This window comes from Lagopus leucura, unplaced genomic scaffold (assembly GCF_019238085.1).
Source record: "Lagopus leucura isolate 7727_CA_CO unplaced genomic scaffold, USGS_WTPT01 Super-Scaffold_100012, whole genome shotgun sequence".
NCBI classification, from domain to species: Eukaryota; Metazoa; Chordata; class Aves; order Galliformes; family Phasianidae; genus Lagopus; species Lagopus leucura.
Genome location: NW_024962267.1, coordinates 19,270,383 through 19,290,864, shown reverse-complemented (window position 1 = coordinate 19,290,864; position 20,482 = coordinate 19,270,383). Strand labels below are relative to the sequence as shown.

Here is a 20,482-nt window from a genome sequence, read left to right as displayed (position 1 = left end):
AGTCAGATGTAAACCATGAGCTTGCTCAGCAGTAAGCAGGGCTGAATTAAAGTTTTACATGCACTGAGGAGACTCGATGTGTGCAGCCCTTCTTTGCACTTGTCTCCAGGATGCAGGCGGGTGGCCAGGCACAACCCAGCTGCACTCCCTTCTGTGTCCAGAGGGGATGCTGAGGGAGCAACAGCCACGGGATGTGTCCTCCAGATCCTCTCAGGACTCAGCCACACCACCTTGCAAGTGGAAAGCTGGAATTGCCCACCGCATTTCACAGCTGGGTGCTTGCTTAAATGGGCCAAATCTCCATTCTCCATGGCTCTGTTCTTGTTTCCTACGGAACTGCTGTCCTCCTCTCCAGTGTTGCCCCAGCTCTTCCATCTTTAGTGGCAGCAGCAGTAAGGGAGAAAGACTGCCTGGCGTGCAATGGGCTGGCTCTTCTGCCAAAAGAAAGACAAAGAAAGGCATTTTGCCCTCCAGAGAAACCCTGAAAGTGGAGATAGTCAAAGTTAAAAGAAAAAAAAAAATCATGTTTACATGATCTAGAGCCCTGGCCCGTTGTCTGTTGGCTGATGGGCAATTAAACTCTCCAAACACGTTGTCTGCCTGCGTATGATAAGATAGGAGGGTGTGAGCAGAGTGTTATTGATAGCTTCTGGACGCGCGGTGTCCTGGGGATTTGTGCTGGGGAATGGCGCAACGGGAGATCTCCCCTGGAACACCCTTTATGTTCAGTTCACAACTGATTTGCTCCAAACAAACGACGAAGTGCATAATCTGCATGAGAAAAGCTTGCAAAGAGGCAGGGGCTCAGCTGTGAGATCCCATACGATAACGCGTGTGTGCGTATGGTAGCTGGGTGGGCTTGGAAAGGCCTTTCTGGCTAAAGTCCATCTTCCAGGGAGAGCATGAGAGGCAGCTGACTCTACGGGTTTGGTAGCTAAGACATAAAAACTTGCTGGACCTGCAACTCACTGAGCTGTGGTATCTGCAGGGTTTTGCCTCAGAATTCTTCTATCTTGGAGTAGAGAGTGGTTTGGCCATGCCTGCAAAAAGCCTATCTTGCTTCTTGGAAATCTTTAAGTGCAGGGTATTGCTTGGCTGAGTATTTAGCCCAGGCAGATTAGGGAGAGGCAGGAAGAGCTTCTGACTGTGCCATATCTGTAGCATAGGTGTTAAAGATGTATTTGTGAGCCAGTCAGAGAAGAATGCTGAGGAAATCCTGTTTGGGTTAATCTTGTTTAATTTTACAATCAAAAACATATGGCTGGCCATCTGGTGCTTCTTGCAATCAAATATCTCACAATTAACAGTAATTTACTTGCCCTGAGACTTCCAGGATCTTTACGTGTGCTTTTTTTTCTCCATCCCTAGTACGTGTGGTCCCCTCCTGGAGCACTGCTGGGTGTAAGCTGAGCCCTGGAGCTGTCTGTAGGAGGCTGTGGTGGAGAGAGGTGCAGGGATCCCAGGGGCATCTGATTTCCTGCTGCACCTTCTGCTCACACCCCCAAGAACTTCTGCCTTTCAGACCCCCCAGGAACCACATGCAGGGTAAGCCAAGTGGACTGCTGCGCATACCTGCACACAAGTCGTTGCACAGAGAAATGAGGCTGCAGTTAAGGGGAATATACTAATTACACATCTACATTTTCCACCAGGCTAAGGGATTTCTATAGACCTCTAAATGATTATAGGCAAAGCGGGTTTTCTGTGGCAGTTTAAATTACTGAATGTAATTAAACAAGATGCGGATGATCCTCTGCTTTCTGGGGAATTAGAAGTGAAATGGGATGCAGAGTAAGACCCAGCAGGCAAATACACCATTTTCCTGTGCATTCTTTCATCCAATTTAAGGGCACCCAGGATGCACCACAATTGAAGCTGCGAGGTCTGACAGATCAGTAGGATCACAGATTGCCCCAAGTTGGAAAGGACCCATTGAATCCAACTCGTGCCTCCACTGGGACCTGCACAACCAGACAGCATGTTGCTAGCTCATCTTGGTTTAACCTAAGGATAAATTTGGGCCTTTTTAACTTGCGGTCTAACAGAGATGCTTTCTATTTTTGCTAACAGAATTTGTGGAAAGGAGGTGGAAGTATCCTGCCCTTCAGGAATGATGGGAGCCATCTCTGTGAGGTAATGCTGAATTGTCAGGTGATGCTGTTGAAAATGGTGAAATACCAGTCTGCTGCTTCAGGTTCTTTATTTTCAGAGGTGACACTGGAATCGGCAGTCTCCTCAATAACTTCAGGTCTCTTTTGAATATGTTCTTGCCCGTTCACTGCTGTAGCTTAATAGTATGAATAGAGAACAGGAATAAATGAATTCCAGATGAGAGATCTGCATACCAGCAGGCAAGGGCTCTCCCGGGCATTCCTATGTGATTGCTAGCTCTGTTTACTATCCTAATATTTTTTTGCTAGCAGATGAGGAAAAAATAATTGAGCTCCTTCACTCCTCCTCCACGAAATCACTGGCTTCATATGCATTCACTGGCATTCATATGCTTTATATCCATATGGTGCTTGTGTAATTGGTGAATGGAGCAAAAAAAAGATGCGTTCAGGTATGAGGGTAGGTTAGACTGCTGTTACACTCCATTCTCCAGATTGTTTATTGAAATAGAGAGGAGCCTTCTGAAGGGCAAGAGCACATTTTAGCAGGGCTCCCAAAGGGGACTTGCCATCGATTCGATATGCACAGCTAACAGGTATAGAGTTTCATGGTGCTCCAACAGCTGAGTTATCAGATCTCAAAGGTACAGAGTAGATTTGACATTCACCCAGAGCAGCTCACCGTCCAGTCTAGATAGTGACAGTTAGAAAAACAAAGCGATTAGTGGAGTACCATGGACACACAGGTCAATAAAATGGTTATTATTAGAACAGTGGAAAAATGCTGAGTCTCGTGGTTCAGTACATGTGTTTGTGGACATTTGTAGGCAAATGCTGTTGAGTTTTGCACAGGATGCATTTTGGAATTTCTTCACTCTGATCCCCCTCCTTTTCCTTTTTTCTCTGTCCTTGCAGAGCCACAGCAATCTCTTTTGTCTCTCAGTGCAAGGTGATTTTTGTTTCTTTTTCCCAGAGTGCAGCCTGTGTCTTTATTCTCTTTTCCAGAAGAAGAAGAATGGGTGACCCAACAATTAGGACCTCATGGATAGCCCAACAGTTAGGACCTGATGGATGACCCAATGATTAGGATCTAGGGCATCTGGCTGGTGAGGAGTTCCCTTGGTAGGAGCTCTCCTCTTTCAGGGGTGTGTGCAGTATGTCACTCAGGATGTGATTACAAGGGCTGGTAGCTTTGGCCAGAACTCTGCTCAAGGTCAGGTTTGCCCACCCTTTGACACTGTTTAGAAGGAACTGTGCCACCGTCCCTGCCAAGCAGAGGGAAGTCAAGAGGCACTGGGGACAAATAAAGGACCACGAATCAGCCATGCCACAAAGTGAACCTTGTTCTTTAGGAGAGCTGGATTTCGCCAGCACAATAGCTAGATTACACAGCCATTTCCTCCAATTACCTTCTCTGTCAAATCTCTGTGTCATCTGGCACTAGGAAAGTTTGGTTTCAAATTCATTGTGAATCAGGGCAGTGACACCAGAGATTTCTAAATTAATATCCTGCCAACAGGAATTGAGCTTGTTTTTTCCAGTTGTGTCAGTTCTGATTCTATTGCTTGTCAGAGAAAACTTTGGCTTGCCATCTGGTTTCAGGGGCACGAGTTAAGGAGATCTTATGTTGCTCAACCCAGCACTGTGTGCTTGTCCCATGTCTTCCTCTCTTTGTTTCTGTTCTCACTGTCAATGTGTAGGTGTGGGATGTCTTCCAAGGAGCTATTGGTAGTTTACCTGCAGCCAAGGGGCAGATTTCCCCTGGCAGCTTGCTGAAATCTTCATGAAGGTCATCCTTCCCTCCTCCCCGCCTGAATGACACTTTGGTTGAGGAGATGTTGTGCACTATGGTCCCACGTTAAAGCAGCTCCTTGCCTTGCCTAGCAAAGCAGTTCTGAGTTAACCAAAGGGGTTGTTATGGCCTCTGAGTAGCAATGGTGCCTGCCTCCTCTTCCTGCTCACAGTTGTGTGGCAGTGCAAGAAGAATGGTTAAGACCAACAAGGGGGCTTTCAGTGGGGTATCGAGGCTGCAGGGGCTGATGTGGTATTATTGCTTTCATTAGGTGTCCAGAAGATATGAAAGTGATGCTGCACGTCCTGGAGCTGGCCTGGTGGAGCTGAAAGCGGATGGATGGATGGACCCAGCCCTCTGATCCGTGGCATTGAGGCTGTGCATTGTACATGGAACCACTCACGTGATTCCTGTCGAGCCAAAATATTCTTTCAGAAAGAGCATTGACCAGATGCCTTATTATTGCTGCTCACAATGCTGTCCTCAGAGTACAACAATCCATCACGGAGCTCGGTGCAGCCCTACAGAAAAGTCCCTGACACATTTTTACAGAAGGGCCAGGTTCTCACCACTTGTGTGCATTTGTATCCCTTGACAAATAGCTGTTTGACTTCAGTTTTGTTCCAAGTCAGCGGTGTCAAGCACAGGGCTCCTATTCAAGTGCCCACCAATGGTGATGCACAACTCCCTGCTTCCTCTTCTTTTCTTGCTTTGTTTCCCTGTGACAGTCACTTTTTTTTTTCTTCCCCTTCTCCTCACATATCTCATAGGTTTGCTTTAAAGATAGTTTTAAAGGATATATTCGCAGCAAAAAAGTGCTCTTGATAAGAACTGTAAAAATGGCTCAGGACTAGATGTGATGGGGAATTGCCATTTCCATAGGTTGCTGATATGACACTTGATTATTTTCTGGTAATTTTTGATTAGCACACTAGCTAGCAAAGCCCTGGATGTGTTGAGAAATACTTTGGTTTGGCTTGTGCTCAATGCATGGCTCCTCTTGAAACCGAGAGGTGTGTTCCTAAGTGCTCTGAGCACCTCGGACGTGTGGTAGAATTATTACCAGGTTATGAGCCGTGCTGTGTGTCCTTCTGTATCAGCCTTTTAGGCAAGATGTTGGCTTTAAATTGCTTTCTGAGTTGTGCAGTTGTGCAATCTCCTCGAGATTGCCTATAAGGAGCAGACTCCAGCTGTGTCATGTGCTGTGTGAACTTACAGAACAGCTATGTCCCTCTGTTTCAGGTGTATTGAGAGCGTGGTGACTGAAGGATGTACAGAAAGCCAAGCTGGGAGTGGAAGCACAGCCACAAATGCATGTGCACAGGTAAGGGGTGTCTGAACATCACCTCCTTCAGAGGAATCCAATTCATTATTGGAGTGTACCACTCTTGAAGTTGTCTCAGTGGAGCTCCCAGAGTAGGGATGAAGTCCACACGCAGCAGTGTATGCAGTCCTGGCTGTGTAATGCCAACGTGACTTCTGCTGGTTGTTAAACGTTTTGTTTTATAAACGAGGAGTCTTTCGTGTTCTCCAGACTGTGACTTTCTGTCATACTTTTCCCTCTGACTTCAGCCAGTAATTTGTGTTGCTCACAGAGCATTTTCCATCACATGAGCCTGAAATGGAAGAGGATTTATGGAATGGAGAGCATGAGGCACCAATTCAGCAAATACCAGAGTGTGTATGTAAGTGTTTGCAGGTCTAAATATGCAAGTGGTCTTGATCTTCTTAAGCTGCTCCATACTGCTGACTCCAAAGGCTGATGTGAGAACCTGCACACAGTTTGCACATCAAGATTTTTATAAGTTTTGTGTAATGAGAGCTTCCTCACTGTGTTGATTGAGCATCATCTTCCACTCACTACTTCTCAGCCTGTTCAATAGATTTACTGCTACTGAGCACCCTCAGCAGATGCTGAATGTCACACTGTTGGTGCAGTGGCCTCATTACTTTCTTAAGATCTTAAGCTTCCATTCTCTAAATTTTGGCAAGTACAGGATGGTGTATCTGACCTATTATTCCTTTCTTCTTCTGACCTCTTGATGCCTCCCAGCCATGGTTCATCATTATGGAGGCTGTTGGTGGCCCTGCCTGTGCTCTGGTGCTTCCTCTGGAGTTCAGCTTCGAAGTAATCTCACATCATGTTGCAAACTTTTTTTCAGGCCAGGTAAAGCCTGAGGGTCTTGTGGCTGATAATGTGTGTCTTAACCGGTGATTGTAAAGTTGGGCTCTGTAATTAATTTTTCTATAAAACTCTCAACCTCAAGGTGAACTTTCCTCCATCTATTAATAATTAGCATGGGGGAAGAATACCCTTGTCTAGAGGCAGAAGACAAAAATGAGCGGGGAAGAAAGGCAATTAACTCCTTTATGTGAATGATAGATGTTGTTCGCTTCATGTCTCTGGGGTGGTGAAAAGCCACATGAAACAAAACTTTGGCTGAAAGCAGCGTGGTTTTAGCCTTTAAAAGAATTGGAGTAAATAGCCCTGGGACAGGCACCACAGCCCCCACCCAGCAGATTCCTCTCATTCCAACATAAGCTCAGAGATACCTGTGTGATTCTTCATAGAAGTCTGTTTAACCCGTTTGTGCTTTGGGGGTCGTTGAGATGTCCTTTCCCAAACACGAGGCTCAGAAGCACGGGCGACTGCTTGGATGCTCATGTTAGCCTCTCTGAGCTGCAGCTTTGGAAAAAGCACCAAATATCACAAGAACAGTTAGGACTTCGTTGTTTGCATGAATTAAAAGCAAAACTCCTGCAATGGAGGGCTCTGTCAAAGAACAGACCTTCACATGGCATTGATTATGCACTCCGGTGAGCTGGAGTTCCCTGCTGAAGGACAACGTGATGCATCCCTGTGTAAACCTGTGGGCAGCAGGGCTTGTTCTGCCAGATTCAAAGGGATGAGATTAACGTCTGACAAACCTTAATACTGAAGATTTAAAGTCTGCTGAGCTGCTGCACGCGGTAATACAGCAGTTAGTAAAGATAGCTGCCTGAAGATGGCTTTGCAAGGGGAGAAACGTGGGTTAAAGAAAAGTTAAAGATGGTTGAAGCATTTGTTGATTGGTCTGGACTCACTAAAAAAAATAATCAAAAAGCAATTTCAGCTGACCCTACTGAAGGCTTTTGGGGAACTCTTGGGAGGAAAGATGAAAATGCTTTTGATCCCTTAACTTTCATTTGCCCTGAACTTTTTTTGACACTATCCCACTTTATTATCTTTTTTTCCCCGATAAAAACTGAAGCAAACTCAGAAGCTGCTTCAATCTGAAATAAAAATACCTTTCAAAACGTTGGAATAAGTTTACCTTTATCAGAACTTTCCTTTATTCCCTTTGTCTTCCTTCTGCTTGCCTCTGAGCAAGCATCGTGCTTATGAAAGGAAAAAGGCGATGCCCGTTGCTTGCACTCAGTTGCTAACGTGCTCCACTTCACCCCTTGTACAATCTTTGCTTTTTTGCTGTTTTGGCTTGATGAACTCTCCTCTTTGTGTAGTGTCTGTGCGCTGTGATTGAGGTGCAGTGGCTGTATTTTTCCTCTCTCTCAGATTTTGTCCTCAGAAAGTAGCCTGTAGTGCTTAGTTGTGACTGTAATCTATCACTGAGCTCAGTGTGGAGTGACAGCCTCGAAAGCCGTAGGTAGAAATGCCATTCTGCAATGAACACAAGTCTAATTCTCAACCTTCCAGTCTGGGCTGATTGTTGAATCTGGTTGCAGCAATTAGGGATGCACCCTGATTGCGTTTCCAAGCCTCTGATACTTGCATATCCCACAGTTAATGGGTGTGAGATGTGTTGTAATGCCATCAACCACTTTGCTGGAGATGTTTAAGTATAACTGCATTAAGTCATGATTTATTCTCACCGCTGAGCCCTGAATTTTCTTCCAGGGGATCCCAGTGTGCTTGTGTGTCTCGGCTGTGTAGGTTATAGGGATGCTGAGAGATAACAGAGCTGTCATGTGCAGTTGTGATTTGTGGGGTTGCTTTGAGGCAGGCAGCTTCACGATGGGCGTGAGTTTTGTATTTGCCTTGTTTTGTCCGTTGCAAATTCTTTGGCGTAACGCCTTTCACCTTGTCTCCAAACGAATGTTTTTCCTCTGCGTCCCACTCGGTGACTCAGGTCAAAGGCATCTTATTTAGTGCAGTATGTTCCTTGCTTTTTGCTTCTGCCAGATGTGTGCGAGCTCTAAGGAGGAAAACAGGAATGGAGGCAAGTGTTACGTGTGGCTTTATTACTTGTAGCAGTAGGCATTTTCTTGCTGACTCCCATACAGTGAATTTAAACCCTCTGAAAAGAGTGTTTTGTTTCTTCTTTTTTTTTTTTCCCACATTTCAGAGACCTGTCTGTAATTCGTAGCTCACCAGGGTCTGCAGGTCAGAGGCTGAAAAGTGCTGCATCAAAGGGGCTGAGTGTTGGAGATGTGGCTGAGATGGAAATGAAGGTCTAAAGTCCCAAACTGGAAACCACCCAGGCCTCCTTGCTCAACTCCCTCCTGATGCTGTGAGTACCTCTTTTCAACCTGCTTGATCCCGGAGTCTTTAGGGTAGCTTACAGTTCTGTCTCTGGAGTTTGTTTAAAGACTGAGGTTGATCAGGATGGAGAAACCAAGCGTGTTCATGTGTCTGTTCAACTCGTCAGCTTTCCCTGTATAAACTCATGGATTGAGACCTTTTTGTAAAGGCCAGCTGTGGTTCTATCCTTTGGCCATGGAGCTGCAGGATACCTTTACTTTCCCCCTGTAAGATCTTGTGTTGAAGCCCCTGGTATGACTGTTGCTTGCAGTACTCCCTGCTCATCATCCTGGGGATCTTCCCTCTCCCTGGGCTTTAGAAAGGTGCTTTCTTGGCTTGGGCATTCCCTTGGGAGAGTCTAACCCATCCTATTCTCCCTACAAGGACTGTCCAGGTTCAAGGCACAGATTTCCAGCTTGGGCTCTCAACAACCAAAGCAAACCAAACTATTAAATACTTCTGAAATTTTTTGGCTGTTTTGAAAACTCTCAGATATTCTGATGACGAGCCCAGAAATGCTTGGATTTTTAGCTGCTGATGATCATGGAGATATGCCAGCTTTGGGAACAGCCTGCACCGCCAGCACAACATGGGGAAAAATGGCTGGCTGAACAGTCAAGTGCCTTCACGTAGATGTTGCTGAATACTCTGTTCTGGCCTGCTCAAAATGGTGATGTTTATCATGTAGCTCTTAATTATTGTTGATCCAGCACTTGAAATCCTGGCCCATATACAAGTCAAGCTGGCTTTATCCAATTTACTCTTTTCTGTGTGCCAGGGAGAAGGAATGCGCCTCTGGTGTGTTGAGAACATGGATTTCTGATGATACCTTGCTAAAATGCTTTTGACTGGAGCTCTGGCCTCTTGCTTCCTGGGAAACTTACTTCACTTTGCACTGACTTGCACTGAAAAATATGTGATGGCAGTTGGAAGAATTTGTACCGTGCTTTCCGTCCTGCTAACAAGCCAGATGCTTTTCCCCTGGGCAGACTTTTTTTTTCCCCAAACTCTTCAAGCTCAGACTTTTAAATGAATTCCTCCTTGTAGAATTTCTTCCATTTTGTGCTGCGTAAAGAACTGGCCATGGGGTGAGGACTTGCAATCCACAGATGGCCTGGTGTCCTGGCATCCAGAGTGTGAGTTAAGCTGGAATTGCACAGGGGAAATTTCTGTGTATTTCAGAGAATAGGATCTGCCCTAGCAGTGTATGTTGTTAAGGCACATCTGCTTTTGTCTAAACTGAAGTCTGTTCACCACACCCCTTCCTAATGGAATCATGATATTAATTGGAGCTGACAGGGAATTTCCCAACTTGGATATGCAGTGATTGATACAGGCTGAAATTTCCTGCTGAAAATATGCTGTAATACTGGAGGACTGTTGCAAAATCACATCAGAAAAAAATAAAATACAGAACTACAAGTCTAACCTTCTTTGGCCACGTGGAAACTTGGCATCTCTTCTTATGGGGACACCCAAGGCTCCCTTACTGCAAGGTGAGAAAAGAGGGCTGCTGGTGGGTGACAACTAGAGCTGACTGCTGTCTGTGGGCACCTGGCTTTAACTTATGGTTGGAGCAAAGCGGGTTAATACTCTGCTAAGCAATGTGCCTGAGGTCACATCAGTGCACCCGCCATCAGAAACATGGAAGTAGAGGAGGATGGAGCTGAAATCAAATAGCAAGGTCATTACAAGAAAATGGACTGAAACCGCATCCATTTCTGTCTGCTGTCTGTGACTTCTCAGCTGTCTGTGAGTAGCTGGATGGCTGCTGGGAATGACAGGCATCTCTAGGTGTTTTCTAGGTGACAGAAGTTAGACATGGATGTTAAATGACCTGTGTGAGCAACAAGGTCTTATTTGTATGCTGCAACACCTCTGCAGCACCAGGCATGTTCATTTGCTAACATGGTATCACGTTGGTACCGGTAGGTGCTGTAAATTGTGTATTACATGATCACTCTAGCTCTTGCCTGCTGCTTACCCGTAAGAAGAGCTTTAGGAATTGCATGTATTTTGGTTATAACTGTGTTGCTGTAGTTTTCTGATATTCATAACCTGTGAGACTGACCTTTTTGCAGTTCTTTGGCCTTGACACGTGAATAGTGATGAAATCTTGGCAGCTCCTTGCTTTTCTTAGCTTTTGGAGGCTGTAAAATTACAGAGCATCGCAGGCATCTCTGAAAAGTGCATATCTTAGTTTATTCCAGCCTTGAGAATATTCTTACACTATTTTGATAATCGGCCCTTCAATGGACATGAATCCTGGGCGCTCCCCACCAGTTCTATACCTTGGCTTGACGAAGGATGCTTGTACAATACTCAGCCGTGTCAAACCTTGAGTCCGAGTATTCCTTATCTTGCTGCAGGTAGTGATAATGATGACTTTGCAGGCCTTGTGGTTCTAAAGTTTCTCACGTGAAAATGAGTCACTGAAGTCTGGAAACGGTCTCCGTAATGGTTCTGGTTAGAAGCTCAAAGTGAACAATGATCTTGAGGAGATCATTGCCTTAATGGTGCTTTTTCTATGTGCTTTTCCCTTGTTTCTCCACAAGTCCACCTGTGTGTTTCTGGTTGATCTTTGGCTTTTTTTTTTTTGGGCAGTCACAGTGTGGCTGTGTGCAGCTCCATTAAATTATCAAGTTGCATTTATTACTGCAGAGCAATCTTTCTCCTGTATCGTTTCCCATCTTCTTCCTACCGAGGCTCACTCTCCCTGCCAACATACAATGGGTTTCTGCTCAAAATCCATTGGGGGACAAGATGTAAAACCTCAGCATCTATGAATGTGGCAGACTGGTTGGCTGCTGTTTGCTTTAACTCCCAGTCCAATTCACCTGAGGTCAATACCAGAATTTACTGAGGAATTCTGAAGAAATAATGAAGGGTATGGAAGGAATGCAATGAGACATACCAGAGACAGAAGTTCTACTTGGGAATCCTAGGAAGGGCCTCTCTATCTCCTAGCGTGGCTGTGCCTGAATGGTGAAAAGGTCTGGCTATAGCTTCCCTTGTGGCCACCTACGAAAGCAGTGCCCTGCATTTAAGTACCTTCCACTTACTAAAATCAGGTGATACATAACCCTTGCCATTAAAAAAAAAAAAAAAAAGTAACAAACTCTGCCCTTCTTAAGACCTACTCAGCAAATTGGTCGCTTCTTCTCTTTAAATGCAATTAATTATTTACAATGCTCACTGGTTATTTATGTGTGTACCAGATTTGTGTGGGCTTGACGCTGACTGGCTGCATGTGTGTTTACAATAGCCCTTGTGTTATCCCAGACAGCAGCCTAAAAACACTTCCAAATTATTCCACATCAGAAGCAAAGAGGGTTTGGATAGGCTCCTAGGGGAAAGTCTTGAAGTGCTGCCCAAACCTCAGTCCCAGTGCTGTAAGTCAGGCACGTGGCTGATACTTTATCCACCCAACTTGGACTTTTGCAAGCTGTGGAGGGAATGGGAACTTGGGAGCAATTTTAATCAGTGATTTCTCAGAGATGGACTTCTTCCTTTCTTTTGTCATTTTTCCTTTTCTTGACACGCCTGTGTGCACTCTGCCCGTGTTTTCTGGGAATTGATGGAAAATATAGCAAGGCTGTGCTAGAACAAAACCCCACTGTGGATGAAGAGCGACCTGTTTCCAATTTATGCCTTTTTATGCTGATTTTATGCTTCACTTGAATGCCTGTAGGTGGATGTGCACTGGGGACTTCAAACTCAATGTTGTCGTTAGGGCTTGGGCTTTGTTACTGAATGTGGGCTGGGTAAATCTAAACTGAAACGATGCTGTCATCAGCAGCTGGTAATGCTCCAGCAAATGCTCCAGGCTTCATCCTCATAAGTGTCACGGTGGTGGTGATCAAAGCTGCAACTTCTTGTGAATGGGAAATGAATTTCTGCCTAACTGCTGGGTCCTCATCTCTTGCACAGCTGTGTCTCCTGCTGCCCTGAGACTGAGCGTGGCTGGGTGTTCCACTTCTGAACTTCCGTGCTGATGCCCTAGGATGTGGAGGAACAGCTGCCATTTGGGTGAGTCAGCCCCTGAAAGCTTTGTATCCTTGCAGTAGGACAGGCTGTAAGGTAGGGCTGCCTTGTTATTTGGGGCCTGAAACCGTAATTCCCAAAGTGCAGTGCACGGACTGGCAGCAGTTGGGCAAGATTTTGTATGCACCTCTATGCGTCTCTGCCACGTAGGTATTTCACTGCAAACAAGATCTTCATTACATAGCACTCACCCTGAACTCACAAACAAGTCAAAATCTGCAGTGATTGTCCACAGGAGCATAAGTCAGCAGTTCTGTAGGTGTCTCCAGGCTGCTATAGGTCAGCAGTGGCCAACAGTGTTGGAAAAGGATTTTTGTGTCTTGCTGGCCAACAGTGAGATTTCAGTTCTAGAAGTATCCGAGCTCTCTGTTTTAGCTGGACTAAAGATGATGTTGTTTTCCAGAGATGTTGGCATCACTGTGGCTTAGGGCTCAGTGCCTGACCCAAGTCTGATCTCGCGTGTTGAGTTACTCAAGTAATGGCACACTGTGCTGTTGGAGTGAAGATCACTCTTAAAAAATGTTATTTAGAACCAGTACACGCATCGATTTAGGAATGCAAAATGATTTTATTACTATCTCATCTCAAAACCTTTCCCTTGACCGTCTGTTATTCTGAATTGCAAAATGTATTACAGAACCACATCTGTCATACTTTATAATGTGAGATAAGACATGCTGTGGTTGCGTGCTTGCTCGTTCTCTCTCCCTTTCCCCCTGCTCCAGAGTAAAGCAAGAATAATATATGCAGTGTCAAACCTCAAATCAGGTGCATCACGTTTTGCCTGTCTGAGCAATGGGTTGGAAGAAGGACGTGCTTTGGATTGGATGGATGGAGTGTCTCACCGGTGATTCCTTAGATAAACCTTGAACAGGGGTCACGCTCCCAAACTGGAGGAAGAGACAGGTGAAATATTTCATATCTCCTTAGCACGTGATTTTGCAGGTCTTCGTTTTGGCCATGTGGACGTTCGTAGACGTTGATAGGCACAGCCTTAAAATGTCCTTTAAAGAAACTCACTCCCCCAAATGCAGCTTGCGGCCAGGATTCTGCAAAGCGAAATCTCACAGCAACACCAGTCAAATGATTTTGATTGCCTGCTATGTAGCTGAGGCTCTGAGCCATTTGACCACTCAGTATGTATACATATAGGGTCACCTCAAGGAACGCTCTCTTCCTTCACCATTTCCCACATATTTTTTTTGGTAACAAACCCTGCAGGGTGTTTCCATCCCACCAGAAGGAAATGTATTTGATACTTGTGGTCACTTTGACTCAAGGAGATGGAGCTCTGGGATGCATGTTGTTCTCTTCTCCAACTTCGTAACATGAATTCAGCAATTCTGCAACACTGAATGACCTTAAAGAGAAAAGCAGCAATAATTGTTCTGGAGCTTGAGCCAATTCTTGTATTCATTTGGGTAACTAAGCTTTTATCACTCATGGAGTAATGATGCATTTTTAGAGTATTTCACACCTACTTGAAATCTCAGTAAAGACCACGAAAGTTCTTTGGTCGTGGCCACGTGGTATCTATTGTTGAGCAGCCTATTAAAATGAATCAATCTAAATTAAGTGGCCAAAATTACCACTTGCTATCACTTCTCTGAATCCTTTCCCTTGGAGGCAGCCCCATGAAGTGATTAAACACTTTGCCAACTGGAGTTTGAAAAATTCTGGCAAGAATTGTGTGCAACAAGAGACGTAAGGGGCTCGATGCACTGCATTGCTCTGCTTGAATCTCAGCTGATCCGTGCTGCAAAATCCTTCGTTAGAGATCCTTCCATCTGCCCGATGAGAGCTTCTGTATTCTGGCCCTGAATTTCCTTGTTCTCTCCCCAGTGGTATTATCTTGTGAGTTCATTATTATTGCTGGCTGTAATTCACACTCCGATATGCAGTGCTTGGAGGATGCAGGCATGCAGAGCAGGGGTGCGGTACGGAAGCTTAGCCTGTGTGCTTTCAGATACACGTGCTGCTGGAGGAGGGCAGGGGGAGAAAGGAACAGCTGCTTTGTGACCTTTCCCTGCTTAAACAGCAGCAATGGCTTCATCTTTACAAGGCCCTTTTGACCTGGGCAGGCTGGATCCATCAGCAGAAGAGTGCTTCTTTGTGCCAGCTGGCTCTGCAGCCTTATTTCTCCCTGCTTTGTGTTGGTTCTTTCCACTGTCACTCTACATTTTTGCTGGTGATGGAAGCTCATCAAGGCTGCCTTCTTCACATCCTTGCCATGAGCCCTGACATCACCAGTCTTCTGGAGGTGCTGCCGTATGCAACAATAGCTTGAGGATCTTACAACTTGCTCATGCCACTCTAGTTTAAAAGCTGCAACACAGGAAGGCAAAGAAAGAAGAGGATTACACCAAACCAGTTGCAGAGGACACACGGCCCATACTTATGTCTTGTTGACACAGAGAGCTGCGAAAATGCTACCTGTGCTTTGAAGAGAATGCAGGCTTGCGCTCTGAAGCCCTGCCTCTATTTGCCAGTCATATAGGATGTATTCTGCATTATCAACAGAGTCCAGCAAGCAAGGTTTTAGTTTATCACTTTGGAAAATAGAACAGTACTGCTGGAGGGATGGAACTTGTATGGGAGTTGTGCTAACCCATCACTGTGATCACTAGCTTCTCCTCCTGAGATTGTTTAGGGGAAAGCACTCAGCCTAGTGAATGCTTCTACATCAGCAAGCCTACATCTCCAAGCAACAGCCCCGAGCCACTTAACATCCCAAATTTCATCTCAGCCATGCAATGCCAGAGGCTTGGTGAGAGACAAATGTGCGCCTTTCAAACGCAGTGTTTCAAATTCAGCATGCCGCACATCTTGTATGGAGCTGCCTGTGCAAGCTGAGGCTGACTGTATGACAGTAGGGTTGAATTATTTAGGATTCTCTCCAGTGCAGCGCCAGATGTGGGATGGCAGAGGCAGATAGTATTTCCAATGCAGCAAGACCAGTTGCTAGCATGGCATGCCTCTATGGTAGGCTCAACCATCCCCAGCTGGTTTCCCTTTGGCACTGAAGTTCTGGCTCGTAGGATTAAGCAGCACTCCACCCATAGCTCTTTTCAGCCCTTCCCTATGGCGCAGAACATTGCTGCTGGTGAAAAGCAAAGACTCAATGCAAGAGGGCACTGGGCAGAAGGTGGCTTGCTTCAGGTCTGACAAATGCTATGCAAACAGCTCCTTGGGACCACGTCACCAGCTTGGTGGCATGAGTCCCACTGTCACCTTGGGCACTGCTGGGCTTGCTCCTTCCTGGCTGTTGGAGAACACAAGTTTCTGTGCTAGAAATTCCTGGTGTTTGTGGACTTTTGACTTAGTTATTTCTGGGAGACGTTAGCTATAGCTTGGCACCCTGCCTAATGACTTGTAGAGTATGGGTAATTCACTCTGTCTGGGGAATTCAAGGTTTCCCTCTCTTTTGTACAGTTTTATTTACAGAACCTCGTGCCAATCTAAGAGCTAATGGTGGTGCCAGTTTTCCATTAGAAAGCTGACCCTAATCCCCCCCTCTTCTCACGTTATCCAAACAAACCTGGTGTGCCACATTCCTCCTGTCTGTGTTACAGTGGAGAAAGAGTCCCAGGAAAGCTTAAGTGTGATGTGAAAAGAAGCAAGATAGGAGAGAGGGGAAATCTGGAGGTGCTCAGTGTTGCGGAAAAGCTGGCATGGGGCAAGTATCCCAGTGCTGGTGTTGTCAGCAAATGCTCTAGTGAGGCTCATAAAATCACTGGGTTTTGGGGTTAGAGGCAGAGAGGTCTGAGAGAGGCTCTGTTTGTTGCCAGTGTCACATTTGGTCTCGATGGAAACCCTTCAAAATTACTTAATGTTAACCAATGCTTAAGAAGCCTCTAGAAATTTCTCCCTTCGGTCAAATGTTCTCTGAGTCTGGCGATACCTTCAGGCTTTACAAACATCCCTGAGTTTATTCTTCCCTCCAGAAGAAAATATGGATGTTCACAGTTATTTCTAATCAGTTCCTGTTACGACTGATTTTTTTATTTTCATTGGAGTTTGCAGTGAGCTGAAGCCAAACTGCAAAGCCCTGGGAGCTGCTTCCTCTTGGGGACCCTCCCAGTCTCCCCACCCTTCGGTCAGGAGCAGTCTTTAAGATTCTGGAGTACGTGTGGGTCCTTTCCTTTGAGTTCACAGCTTTTGAAGAGGTGCCTTAGAAAGACTTTTTTCCTCCTTGCACATAAAAAGACGGGCTTCTCACCCACAAGTCAAGAACAGAAGACTGTAAGATACTCCAGATATCTAAGCGCAGGTATCAAAGCTGAGTTCTGAATGAAAGGGCTCCGTGCTCCTCGCTTGGCTTTCCCCATCCTCCATCGGATGAGGCTCTCTGTGCTCCATCCTCCTGCAGCCTCCACTGCCCTGCTCAGGTTCTGCTGGCACACAAATCCCTGAGATCGATGGGAGGGCACTGGATTTATGGTGATAAAGTACGGGGAAACTATTAAAACCAAAAACCTCAGCTGGAGCAAAGCAGTGAAGCATCCTCCAGCCTAAGGACCCGACCTGCAGGCACCCGTCGGTTTGACCCGCTGTGGATGGAACCCACATCCGGATGGCTTTCCCCTTGACGGACGCCCATCCCACATCCCTCGCAATGAATGGAGGATTGCAGAGTGTCTGTCAGGGCAGAATTTGCCCTGTCGTGTCAGTAACTGCTCTGACGGCCTATTTACGCTTTCATCTCCTCGCCGCTCCCGCTGATTTATGCCGTTTGCGGAGCTGAGCGATGTGGCAGCTGCAGGGAGGAAGAGATGAGAACCAGAAACCCCGCAGGCTTCCTAGGAGAGACGTGCTCTCTCGTCATAAATCTCAGTTGGAGGAGAGCCTCTGCCTGCTCTGCAGCAGGGAAGGCTTCAGCACCCGATGTCGCTCCCAAGACGCGCCGTGCCTCTTTGTTTCTCTCTCTGTGTTTTCCAGGAGCCAACAACTGTGCTAGCTCGCCCGGTCGCGGAGTACTCAGCTGTCAGCAGCTCCCACCAAACAGCATTCCCCCTCCGTCACGCATCACAGAGCTCCCCAGGCATGGGCTGGAGCGCGTTGCCGTTACAAAGGAGCGAGGATTACAGGGAAATGTAATATCTGTCAGGCCTGAGACCGCGTGGCTCTGATCAGTGCTCAGTGCCGTGCACGGGGCTGTACAAATTGCTGCCCGTGGTGATGTCCTTTGCCCTCTGGATCTCGTGGTGCTGCGCCGTTCATCTCGGTGGGGGGTTTGTTTCTGCCACCGCTGTTGGATGCAGGAGCTGTTAGTCAAATTGTTCCTTGCGTTCACAGAGTCACAGAATGGCTTGGGTTGGAAGGGACCTTAAAGATCATCTAGTTCCAGTCCCTGCTATGGGCTAGTTGCCTGCATCAGGTCAGGTTGCTGGTTGCCCATTGCCCCATCCAACCTGGCTTTGAACACCTCCCACCCTCTGGGCAATCTGTACCAGTGAGGGCAGTGGGCACGATGGTTTGGGTTTGGTCGCCTGGTGCCCCCCTAGGGCTGTACCTAACAGGGGTGGGCTGCTGTCCCTCTTCTGCTTGGATTGGCAAGGTGGTGGGATTAGGTGGGAGACCACCTAACCTATTCCTCACACCAGTTCAGAAGGGAACAAGAGGCCTCACCATGTGGGCTTTGGCAGCTGTTTGTTCAGTGTTTAAATAAAGGGAAAGGACAGCAATTGGATGTCAAGGGGAAGTTCTTTGCAAGAGAGAGTGGTGAGGTGCTGGAACAGGCTGCCCGGAGAGGCTGTGGATGCTCCATCCCTGGAGGTGTTCAAGGCCAGGTTGGATGGGGCCCTGGGCAGCCTGGACTGGTATTAAATGGGGAGGTTGGTGGCCCTGCCTGTGGCAGGGGGTTGGAGATTCGTGATCCTTGAGGTCTCTTCCATCCCTGGCCATTCTGTGATTCTGTGATAATGTCCTTGAAGGGAAAAAGAGCTAATATCAGTTACCTGTTTCTGTGACTGTTCCCTTTCCCACTGTCCTGAAAAACCTATCAAACTAAGGAACAGTGCTTTTCTCTGAATTAGAAGACTGTTTTCCCCTATGCTGTTTTCTCTGTCAGATTACCAATTTGCTTTTCTAAAGGCAAAGCAGAACCAAGCAGAACCTCTATGGGCTGCCCAGGAGAGAGATGGTGGAGTCACCGTCCCTAAAGGTGTTCAGGAAACGTTAAGATGTTGTACTGAGGGGCATGGTTTAATGGGAAATATTGGTGGTAGGTACACAGTTGCACTGGGTGATCTTAGCTTCTCTAACCTTGGCGACTCCATGACTCAATCTTCATGCAAGGGAGCAGGCACACAAATGAAACACGCAAATTATTTAAATTTTCACTGGGATGAAATTGGATGTGGTGGGGAAAAAAGAAAAAAGAGTAAGTTTGTGTGGGTACATTTTTTTTTTTTTTTTTCCAAACAGTCTTCTTATGGAATGCGTGATCTGTTTTTTGGCATCTCAACTGGCCTGGAGAAGTGTGGGTGCCCCATCTGGAGGCTCTCAAGACCAGGTTGAATGGGCCCTGGACAGCCTGATCTGGTGGGAGGCACCCAGCCCATGGCAGAGGGTTGGAACTGGGTGGGTTTTAAGATCTCTTCCAACCCGAACCATTATATGATTCCATGATCTCCTTTAGTCTGGTTGATAGTCATGAGAAGTTGTGCTGGAACTGGGGTTTCACACGTGTTTCTTGCTTGGAATCGCTCCGCTCGTGCAATTCAGGTATTTCTGCTTGCAGAGAAAAAAGAAAGTTGGATTTAAATGAAGCCCAAGACCTGCGCCTGGGGAGCCACGTCCCATCTCTTCGTGTGATGCCACGAGGCAGGTAGAGCTCATCCATCACTCTGAGGCATGCGTCCAAGCCTTCTAATTAGTGAGCATAACCGGAGGTTTGGAGCTTAAACTGGTTCTGACCTGTATTTTTTAATTAAGGCTTTTTTTTTTTTTTAATATAACCCCTGCTTCGGGTCATCTGATAATACTAATCTGGACATAATGCCTAACCTTCTTAACCCAAGATTGTTACTTCTGCTCTTTAATGCCAGTCTTAAAGAAACATTACCCCATAAATTAGACGCCAGGTACCGAAGGGAACCGAGCCAGCTTCACATTAGAGTGCTTTTAAGGAATAATTGGATCGGCCCTGACCATCAACTCCCAGACGTTCTTGGGCCTCCCATAAAAGCACAAAATGCTTATGTTTCTCTTGTTAATGCTGCCTTGCCTGTGCACTAGCTGCTTGCTGTAGGGTCAGAAGGGATCCCCTGACATCCAGCAAAGAGAGCATCTCCAGATACTGTTCAAGAGAGAACTGAATGACCCATCTGCTCTTACAGTCACCTGTCCTGCTTCTGTCTTGGAAAGCCATGGAGATGTGGCTGGTTTTGGTTGCACAAGGCCTCCGAGGCATCAGATGCAGGGAGACAGAGCCCTGATGTGTGTGCATGCTCAGACATCCTTGATAAGCACTGTCTGCATAAAAGCATCGTGGAGGAGACTTTGTTCCTATCAGCAGACGGAACAATCGATGAAGTCAGGGGATCAACAAAACAAAACCAAGCGCTGGACAGTTTTATGAGAGACTTTTTATGGGGTTTTGCTTATCCTGTGATACTCTGTGCATAGCAGAATCACACTGAGAATCGTAGGGAGAAATGCTAATTCAGGGTTTTATATATGGGAAACAGCATGCTAAGTGCATTCCTTAAGTCAGTCCAGAAACCACCTCCTGCAAAAATTCATGAAAAGCACATGAAATGCCTTGTCAGGCTTGGCTCTTTTATCTGAGAGACTTAAAATATTTTCTCTGGAGGAATGAAAGGTCGCTGGTGGGTTCGTTTGTTTGTTTGCTTGGTTATGGATAGAGATCTTTTGAAGGTGGGAAAACACCCCTGTCCATCTGACAGAAGGGGCAGCCCCTCGGCACCGCAGGGCTGTGATTTCCTAGAGGCAGTGGGGGTCCTTAATTTCAAAACCTAACTCAGACTGTGTGCCTAACAAATGATATGACCC

The 20,482-nt window shown here is 46.3% G+C and overlaps 2 long non-coding RNA genes across 5 annotated transcripts in view; both read left to right on the top strand.

The window, feature by feature from the left end:
* Window positions 1-5,120: 5,120 nt before the first annotated feature.
* LOC122181980 lies at window positions 5,121-12,451 on the top strand. The gene is made up of 3 exons (XR_006179653.1): window positions 5,121-5,227; window positions 8,247-8,411; window positions 12,353-12,451. It is a non-coding gene; the product is annotated as an uncharacterized LOC122181980 (long non-coding RNA).
* A 6,767-nt stretch (window positions 12,452-19,218) lies between these two features.
* LOC122181979 overlaps window positions 19,219-20,482 on the top strand; it is a 49,765-nt gene continuing 48,501 nt past the window's right edge. For all 4 annotated transcript variants that reach the window (XR_006179652.1, XR_006179650.1, XR_006179651.1 and 1 more), the window contains exon 1: window positions 19,219-19,295. This is a non-coding gene — a long non-coding RNA (uncharacterized LOC122181979). The remainder of the gene's footprint in view (window positions 19,296-20,482) is intronic.